Source organism: Halichoerus grypus, chromosome 9 (assembly GCF_964656455.1).
Source record: "Halichoerus grypus chromosome 9, mHalGry1.hap1.1, whole genome shotgun sequence".
NCBI classification, from domain to species: domain Eukaryota; kingdom Metazoa; phylum Chordata; class Mammalia; order Carnivora; family Phocidae; genus Halichoerus; species Halichoerus grypus.
In genome coordinates, this window is record NC_135720.1 from 16459560 (window position 1) to 16469563 (window position 10004).

Below are 10004 nucleotides of genomic sequence, written 5' to 3' on the forward strand. Positions count from 1 at the left end.
GGGGAAAGGGTGTACCACACTCCTGCCGGGAAGCGGTTTGGTTAAAACGCGGAGCGGGGTGGGCGGCAGGGGTTAAGACCGGGCTGAACGGGATTGGTTAGAGAACCCTGTTGCTGGGCGCAGCCACCGCCGTCTCCTCAGTCCTCCCAGGCTCCCTTCTGCCTCGGGTCGTTTGTTGGGTGACTGTCGGTCCCTGGGCAAAGAGGAAGATGGAAAAGAGGCAACTTGGTTGAAAAAGTACTGCCAGGAGCTGGGAGCCGGGGGACAGGACAAGGAGAGAGTGCCTGCCTGGTGGGAAGCAAGGTTTAAGACTTCTTGGTGCTGGAGGGTTTTAGAGAAGTCAGCGTGACTTGGCACAGATTCCTCGGGGGCGGGGGAGGGCAGGCACACCTGCGGCGGACATTACTCCCATTTGGGCGAGAGCCGCAAAAGCTCCATGTGAAGTGCCACCTGGAAGAGGAGTCCATCCAGGAGCTAAGAGGAGAGGGCCCAGGGTTTAATCCCAGGGAGAGGAGCAGGTCCCACAGCATATACAGCCTTCTTTCCGGAGGACCTCGCCTCAGCCCTGTAAGGTATTACCGCCTAGCTGGCACTGGCACTGAGTTTTCTGAAGGCCATTCTGCCCGTCTGTCAAGCCAGCAGCTTCAGAATGGCGGGGAACATGGTAAGGCCAGGGAAGTCCGTGAGCATGGGCCCATCGCCACATTTCCTTTCTTGGGAAGTGAGTTCCTTGATCAGAAGCAACAGGGTAGGGAACAGAGGGAGGGTGGATAAGGAATTATGTAAGTCTATGGATGGTAGTTTTGGCAAAAGCATTGCATGCAAAGAAGACAAATCAATATCCACAGTAAGTATCTATTTCAAAAAAGATGAATGCTGCGCCCTACCGTGATGGAAGTGGTCCAGTGTCATCAACATGCCAGCTAGCTGATCACCCCGGGGAATGGTGCCATATCAGAGCACAGCATTGGTCTCTGCAGGCTGGGCACTCAGCAATGGGCACGGCCAGCTCAGCTTCGGTGAATGGAAGTCATAACATCCATTCCTGCCACTTTGTTCATGAGCCCACTGGGCAATGCCCGGGGCGGGGCGGGGGGGGGGGAGGCACGGGGAAACAGGCTGACTGATAGCTACAGAATGGTCATCCTAGTTGCTTGATTCTTAAAATCCTTCTCTTCTGAGGTCACCCTTTTGGTGAGCATTCACATGGGACACAAATATCCTTATGTTCTCAGAGAATTCTATGCACATACCTCCCCCCCAAATTTCTATGTCACCAAGTTTCCAAATGGATTTTCCAAGTCCCTGGTCTTCCAGCCAAACCACTGAAATTGGCATATAATTGCATATCTGTGCATTTCTCCTTTTCAGCAAAGTGTACAACCCAGGGTACTGCCTAAAGTTGTGCCCACTGAGAACATTTCCCTTACCCACTGTCCTTCAGGAATAGTCTGGAGAAGGGCTATAATGCTGAAGTTGTTCCCTTTCAGGTAGTACCTGTGAATCTTACAGAACCATCTGGAAACCAGGCCTGAGTCTTCTCTTCCTCTGTCACTGATAGTCGGGAACTTCCCTTGAGGCCCTAGATACAGACTGGGAGAGAGGAGGCAGTGAAGTAGGGGTGGGGACCTACTCCATTGGGGAGCTCCAATGGGGAGCATTCAGGCAACTTCTTCACATAACTTTCTTGTGCCTCAGGGCCTGATCATGTACCTATCACTTCCATTTGATGATAGAGTGCTGCTGTGCTTGCCCAACTTTATTGCTCAATGGGCAGCTCAGGTCACATGGTGACTCAGGTGGCCCAGGGTCATGTTCAGTCCCCACTAAGGCCCGGGGCAGGCCAAGATTGGTTTTTCAAAAAGAGAGTAGTTATCTGTGGGTGATGGCAGGGCCTTGCTCCAAATCCTAAAAGGCCTCCACTGTGACCTACCTCTAGAGGCTTGCCAAAGGCTCGAATATCATCTCTACTTGGAATAAGATGTGCATTGTATTAATGTCAATATCCTGGTTGTGGTATTGCACCATAGTGTTTGTGATTTGTTACCTGTGGGAGAAACTAGAAAAAGAATACCTGGGACATCTCTATGTTATTTCTAAGAACTGTCTATGAATTTATACACATAATTTATAGTTATCTCAAAATAAAAATTTAATTGAAAAACTTTTAATCTAAATGAAACCTGTTCCAATGTGAAAAATGAAAAAAAAAATCAGCAAAAACAAATAGCATCCCTATCTACTGTTGATACTTCAGACACCATTAGATCTGCTACAATGTGTGTGGATGGCAGACTGGCCCATACAGCACCTGGGATCTGTTGTAGAGCCTTCTCTTGGTCTGGGCCCCACTAAAAACATTCAAGAACTACCCCTTTTGTGCTGTGTTGGGGTGGGGAGAGAGAAAATATATGTCAAGAAATGCAGAAATGGATGGATAGATGGATGGATGGATGGATGGATGGATGGATGGATGATTGGGGGGATGACTTGTGGATTTTCTCTGGGCAGGATCTATGATTCCAGATAGTTCCCACCTATTCTCCTGACACCTCTCTTTGCTATAAGTTCTTCTTCCATAATAACTCAAGGTCCAGTCATCCTGATCTTATTCAATATATTAGAATCATAGATGCCCCTAAACTCTTTAGTTTGTCTTCATCTCTTTCCCCAGAAATCACTTTCCCCATTTTCCCACCTGGCTAAATGTTATTTCCCCCCAGGATTCAACTCCCATGAAATCTTCACTACCCTCCTGGAGAGAATCAAGCATGCCTTCTCTAGTGTTTTAAAATCTCTGACCAGTGTGGTCTAACAAGTTGTACTGTCTGTCTCCCTCAGTAGAAATATTAGTTCCTTTAGGTTTTTGAGAACAAAGTACATCCTACTAAAACAAAGTAAATGTATTCATTCCTTTAAGGTGATTTGTTTTGTTTTGGAACAAAATACAGGGCCAATTACACTGGTTGCCACGAGGAGACAATTGTGATATTGAATTGCATTGAAACAGTGAATTGTGGTCTTCTCTAACTCTGAAAGTGGGGGAAGGTCCGAGGGGTGCAGAGACTGGGGAGAGCCTAGCCCCAGCTGGAGTTTCCCTAGGACCTTCAACAAACACAGGATTCTCTCCTGAAGACCTGAGGATGATGCAAAGACCAGAGGGCTCAACTCAGCTCAGTAATATCAAAACAATGGGCAGCCATTGTTTCACTTTCTTTCTCTCCTGGACCATAGGGAGCTGTCTCTTAGCTGGGACCCTGGCCATTGCCAGCTCTTGGAGTTGACTATTGAAGGCACTCTCTGTTAATCCTCTGTATTATCTTACTGGTTCCGTGTACATGGAAAAAATATTTCCTTATGTTTTCCTCAATCCCAATGCCAATCCAAATGACTCCTGTTTTAGGCATTCCATCTGGATTCTGACTTCCCGCTCTTGTTGTGTACTGTCCCCCTCTGCCCACAGGGCCAGTCCTGTGAAGACAAGGATGACCCAAGTAAAGGAATGGTGGCAGCCTACCTACAAAATGGCTCTCAGTGATTCTGGCCTCCTGGTATTCATGCCCTTGTGTAATCTCTGGTCACACTGAACAGGGATGATGCATGCAACTTTCAGGATATAATGGAAATACTAAAACATGACTTTCAAGTCCACATCACAAAAGACATTGATGTTTCCACCTTTCTCTCTTGGTTCCCTCACTCTAGGGAAAGCCAACTGTCATGTCTCGTTTTTTATTTTTTGTTTTAAAAGATTTTGTTTATTTGAGAGAGAGAGTGAGAGAGCACCAACAGGGGGAGGGGCAGAGGGAGAAGGAGAAGCAGACTCCCTGCTGAACAGGGAGCCCGACAAGGGCTCCTGGAATCCTGGCCTGAGCCTATGGCAGACATTTAACTGACTGAGCCACCCAGGGACCCCCCCCAACTGTCATTTTACTCAAGTAGCCCTATGGAGAATTCCTTGTGATGAGAAGCTGAGATCTCCTGCCAACAGCCATAGGAGAGATCCAGCTTAGAAGCACCAGTCAAACCTATATGCCCTATATCCCTACCTATAGCCCCAGTCAAACCTTCTGATGAGGACAACCTCAGTTAACCTTTGACTGCAGCCTCATGGGAGATCTGAGCCAGAACCTGCCAGCTCTCCTGCTCCTGAATTCTTGACCCACAGAAACTATGTAAGATAATAAATGGTTATTGGTGTTCTAAGCCCCTAACTTTTGGGGAGATCTGTTAAGCAACAACAGATACAAAGAAATATAACATAATATAATAGAATTAATATAAGGAAATAATTTTTCCATGTACCCTGAACCAGTAGGATAATATAGGGGATCAAAAGAGAGGGCCTTCAATAGTCACTCTAAGAGCTCGCAATGGCCAGGGTCCCAGCTAAGAGACAGCTAGCTCCCTGGGTCCAGGAGAGAAAGAGAAAGTGAAACAATGTCTGCCCATTGTTTTGATTATTGCTGAGCTGAGTTGAGCTCTCTGGTCTTTGCATCATCCTCAGGTCTTCAGGAGAGAATCCTGTGTTTGTTGAAGGGCCTAGGGAAACTCCAGTTGGGGCTAGGCTCTCCCCAGTCTCTGCACCCCTCAGACCTTCCCCCACTTTCAGAGTTAGAGAAGACCACAATTCACAGTTTCAATGCAATTCAGCATCACATCAGAGATTTGTGTACTTGGAAGTGGAAAAACTGTGTGGGTGGCTTTGCAAAGGAGCAGTAGGTGGACTCTGGGAGCACAGTGACATAGGAGTCAGGGAAAGCCTGCAGAGCTTTGAAGAAACTGTCAGAGGAGCCTCATGGCATTTGAGGAAGCTGCCAGTAGGGCCTCCAAGGAGAAGTGAACTACTAGGGCTCTTCTCTCCCCTTCAGAGCCAAGGTTGTCCGAGACATGAAATTTCTGAGGAAAGAGCAGGAGCTCTTATATACCTTGTTAGTTATAGATCAAGAGACTCAGTGAGGAAGGGTGGGGGTCGGGGGGCTTAGGCGAATGGAGGCGTGGTTAGGGCCATGGATTGTAGGCCTGAGAGATATACAGTGAATGCTTTTGTCAAGTCCCTAACACTTCAAGGAGATGCTGTCCTCAGCACCTGCTACGTCCAAAGTAATTCAATACATCAATTCCTTAAACCTTCACTGAACATCTAGGATGTTTAAGTTCTTCTCCTAGAGAGTCAAGGCTAACAAGAATGTTCCCTTTCCTAAAAGAACTAATCAACTGAGTGTGAGAGCCAGATAGATGTACACCCACCTAGAACACTGGATGCTATTCTTACAGCAGCCAGAACTTTTAGAACATAGAAGAGAGGAAATTAATTCCATCAGAAATGGTTGGGGAAATTCAGATGACATTCTCTGAGCCCTAGAGGAATTTTACCACTTGTTCAGACAGAAAAAATAATCTAGACAAAGGGATGAGCAGGAGTCAGTACAAAGATGAACACCAGGGTGGGAACCAGCAAGCAGGCTGTACTGGAAGGCCTAGGTATATAATGCAAATGTGTTGATGTGCTGTCCTCCACTGGCTTAACTTTCCCCTCCTCTGTGGGGCACAGAAACCTGGCCTTGCTCCACACAACTTCCCTCCCATAATCTCAGAAGCCAGCAAGAGGGGATTGTGTCTACACAGAAACACTGTGAAGATCAAATTAGAAAGAGCTCAGTAAACTTTGAAAGCATTATACTAGCATTAACTAATATTTTATTAAGGATGAATATGTTGTAGTTAATTGTTGATATTAATGATTTATAATAACCTGGTTACCATAAGGCTCACCAATTCCTTTTGGTCACATTCAAAGGCAGACAAGAACTTTAGTTATTGACATGCATGCTGAAGCATTTGGGACACACTTTGTAATGTCTTCCACTTTGAGATGCATCAAAAATAGGATACCTTGATGAAAGAAGGGAAGAATGAACAGGTGGATAATCTGTGATAAAGCATGTAGAGTGCAATGTTAACTGTAGAATCTTAGGTGATCAGTATATTGGCGTTCACTATAAAATTCTATCAATTTCTCTGTATGTTTACAAATTATCTTACAAATGTTGGGGGGAAAGCAATAACAAAACATACTCCTAAAATTACTCTGGCACCAACATAATTCCCTTAGAGCTCTGAAGAAACAAGGTAATTTCTGCTAAATAAAAGCATAGACACCCATAACAAACAGGGTAACTTTTAGAAGGATGGTTTTTGGTTTTTTTTTTTAAGATTTTATTTATTTATTTGACAGAGAGAGAGAGAGCACAAGCAGGGGGAGTGGCAGGCAAAGGTAGAGGGAGAAGCAGGCTCCCCACTGAGCAGGGAGCCCAATGCGGGACTCGATCCCAGGACCCTGGGATCATGACCTGAGCCAAAGGCAGTCGCTTAACCAACTGAGCCACCCAGGCGCCCCTAGAAGGATGGTTTTGAAATGTAGAAACTTATCATGGATGTTAATAGGAAAGAGAACCCATCTACATCTGTACATACCAATTGTCAAAGCAAAAAGTGCATAAGACAACATTGAACAGGCCAGGAAGATTTTATTGAAGGCTACTGTAATAGGGGAGGGAGGCCAGAACTCAGCCTGAACTCCACTCCACTGAAACAAAGGGCGGGAGTTGTTTAAGAGGTGGGAACACTAGTGGGAAAGTCCTGGAGGTTGATCAACAGGATGTGTTGAGCACATGGAGTTATTTCCTGAGTTTGCAAATGTTGTTCTCTGTAATTAGACCACCTGTGTTCACTAAGTGGCTCCCATCAAAGTTAGTCTCTGTTATGGAATCCAGTGTGTCCCCCCAAAAGTCATAGGTGGAAGCCCTAACCCCCAGGGTAACTGTATTTGGAGACAGGGCCATTAAGGGGGTAATTAAGGATGAATGAGGTCATAAGGATGGGGTCCTGATCCAATAGGACTGGTGCCTTCTAAGAAGGGTAAGGGACATCAGAAGTGGGTGCACACAGAGGAAAGGTCATGTGAGGACACAGCAAGAAGGCAGCCATATGGGAGCCAAAGGAGAGATGTCTCAGGAAAACCAAACTGCCAGCATCTTGATCATGGACTTCCAATCTCTAGAACTGGGAGAAAATGTTTGTTTTGGTCATTGCAGAGACTAGCATTTCCCTGTTCCTTAAAGTGGTTTTTGAGAAAAACAATGGTATTCTAGCCTGGTAGAGTCAGCTATGCAATATGGATTGACTCTAGGAAGAGTTGACTTGATAATGTAAAGAGCCTACTTAGATGTATGTAATTTTTAGTTTTGATAAATGAGAGATATCTATTTCTTGGAATTTCTATGCGTAGACCAATGAAAATGTAGCTACGACCATGCACAGGTAGACAGCCTCGGCATACAAGCGTGGACACGCTGACGTGACTGAAAAAAAATTGATTTAAACATAATAATTTCCTCTTAAGATTGAGTCTAAGCTAGAGAGCTAGTTTCAAAATAATCCTCAGATAAAAATTTGCGTTATCATTATTGAATTAACAACTGATTGTTTCTTTTAGCCTCACTTTTTGTTTTCAAGTAGTTCTGATATCTTAACTAACTTGATTAGACTTGGCCATACACAGTGGCAACGTAGACCTCAACTATTTGATGGTTTCAGTTCAAGAAAGATGAAGGTGGCCTCAGGAGCAGCCCGATCCCAAAACTTGCATAGCCCTTGTTACTTGTGGGCAAACATTAAGCAAAACCACCGAATGTCTCGGTTCGGTCCAACTCTGCTGAATGGGGGCTGGACTCACGTGTTATCTAGACGGACAGGGGGAGCCACAGAAATACACATACACCACAGCTGCTCACCCTCCAACTGAAAGTGTGTTAATCAACTTGCAGATACTCCTATTAGAACTTGCCTTTGTTTAGATGTCCACTAGATTCAGGAATGTATCATTTGCAGTGTTTGTATTGGTTTAGAATATAGGATTTTAAGATCGTCCAACACTGTACTAAAACATTTCAATAAAATCATGCTACTTCTTTCAAAAAAAAAAAAAGAAAGAAAGAAAGAAAACGTTTCGGGCGCCTGGGTGGCTCAGATGGTTAAGCGTCTGCCTTCGGCTCAGGTCATGATCTCAGGGTCCTGGGATCGAGTCCCGCATCGGGCTCCCTGCTCCTTGGGAGCCTGCTTCTCCCTCTGCTTCTCTCTCTCTGTCTCTAATGAATAAATAAAAAAAATCTTTAAAAAAAAAAAAAAAGAAAGAAAACGTTTCTATTGCTTTAGCCTCCCAGTTGATGGTCTTCTTGTCAAACATAGGCTCCTTTCCTCCTGCAGAGACCAGGAGGTAAGGACCCTATCTCCTTTGATGTTCACATTTGAAAGAGATTGCTCCCAGGGCCTTGAGAAAGATACTCATGGGCTATAAGGCTGGTAAGAGGAGAAAGAATTTACAATTACAAGTTTAAAAAAAAAGTGTTCTAGGGGCTCCTGGGTGGTTCAGTCGGTTAAGCTAAGCATCTGACTCCTGATTGCAGCTCAGGTCTTGATCTCAGGGTCATGAGTTCAAGCCCCCACATTGGGCTCCACGCTGGGCATGGGGCCTACTTAAAGAGTAAAAATAAAAAATAAAATTAAATAAAATGTTCTAAGAAAAGGGAGATCAGGAGCCTGGAGCCAGGAAGGAGATTATTTTAAGATTAGTCCAGCTGGGAACTAGAACATTAAGGCCATCTTGGTCATGGCCGCCATTGAACTGAGAGCTTAAAATACAGACAATGGTAACCTCACAGGAGCATGCATGAGGAGGTAGAAGTTTTCTTCAGCCAAGATAAAAGGAAGTCAGGTGAGTTAGTCCCAAGCCAGTCTCCAGAATGTCAACAGATACATAGGCTAGCAAATGATGACGATGATGGTGATAAAAGGTGAGTTTATTTGTATGACATTTGCATGTGAAACATGTGGGTGGAGGGGCACCTGGGTGGCTCAGTCGGTTTAGCCTCTGACTCTTGGTTTTGGCTCAGGTCCTGGGATGGAGACCCGAGTCAGGCTCTGTGCTCAGCGGGGAGTCTGCTTCTCTCCCTCTTCCCTCCCCCCACTCATGCACGCGCATGCTCTCGCTCTGAAATAAATGAAGAAATCTTCTTTTAAAAATATGGGTTGAAATTTATTCTCTATGTGAATATCCTGTTCCCCAAAAACCTTTCAGCCCATGGTTTTAGCCTCTATGGATGATCCTGGACTGATACCCTTTTCATTAATACTAGAAAAGGGACATTTACTGAATATACGTGTATTTAATAAATATCCACTAGAAAGTGTGGCAGAGCTGAGAACAGGGAACTGCGTAGGCAGGGAAATAGTGGCAGCCCTTGCTGACCCTCTAACCTCCTCATTCAATGTGGCCCAGGCCTCTGTGCCAACTGCAGTTCCTCATCTGAACCACAGATCACAGGAAGTGACTTCAGTGACTATTTCTTCCATGCTCCCACAGAGGACACAGAGCCCGATGCATAGATGCCTAGCAGTTATTCAGTACATAGAATGGATTCATTACATACCAGGGTTTTCTCCAATGAATTAGATTGATAAAGGCAGGTAGAAAGGCAATCAGTCTCCTTAAGAAAGTATTTTCAAAGCGTTACGTGCAGACCATAGGAAATTCTATGCAACTGTTAAAAAAAGATGAAGTAGACATGCGTGGGACCAGGAAGAAGATCCATGATTCACTGGTGAGTGAACCAAGGTGCTGAATAGCAGGATAGCCCTCTATGCAAGTAGTAAAATGGAAAACCAAGTTTGGTCGGCTATACGCCAAATTGGAGAAAGAGGTTGCCCTTGGTGAGTAAGAACAGAAGAGAAAAATGGGTGAGCAAGGATGAATTTTCTTTGTGTTCCTGCCGACTTTTCAATCTGCATTTGCTTCCTTGGCAGTTGAGAACGCCGTGGAGAAAGGTTCAGGGCCCTTGCATCCTATCCTGTAGGCCAACAGACAATCCCGGAGTCCCAAACTGCCCAGAAACATTTCAACAGCCTGCATGTGACCACTCCAGGGGGAGTGCCTCTGCCCTCCG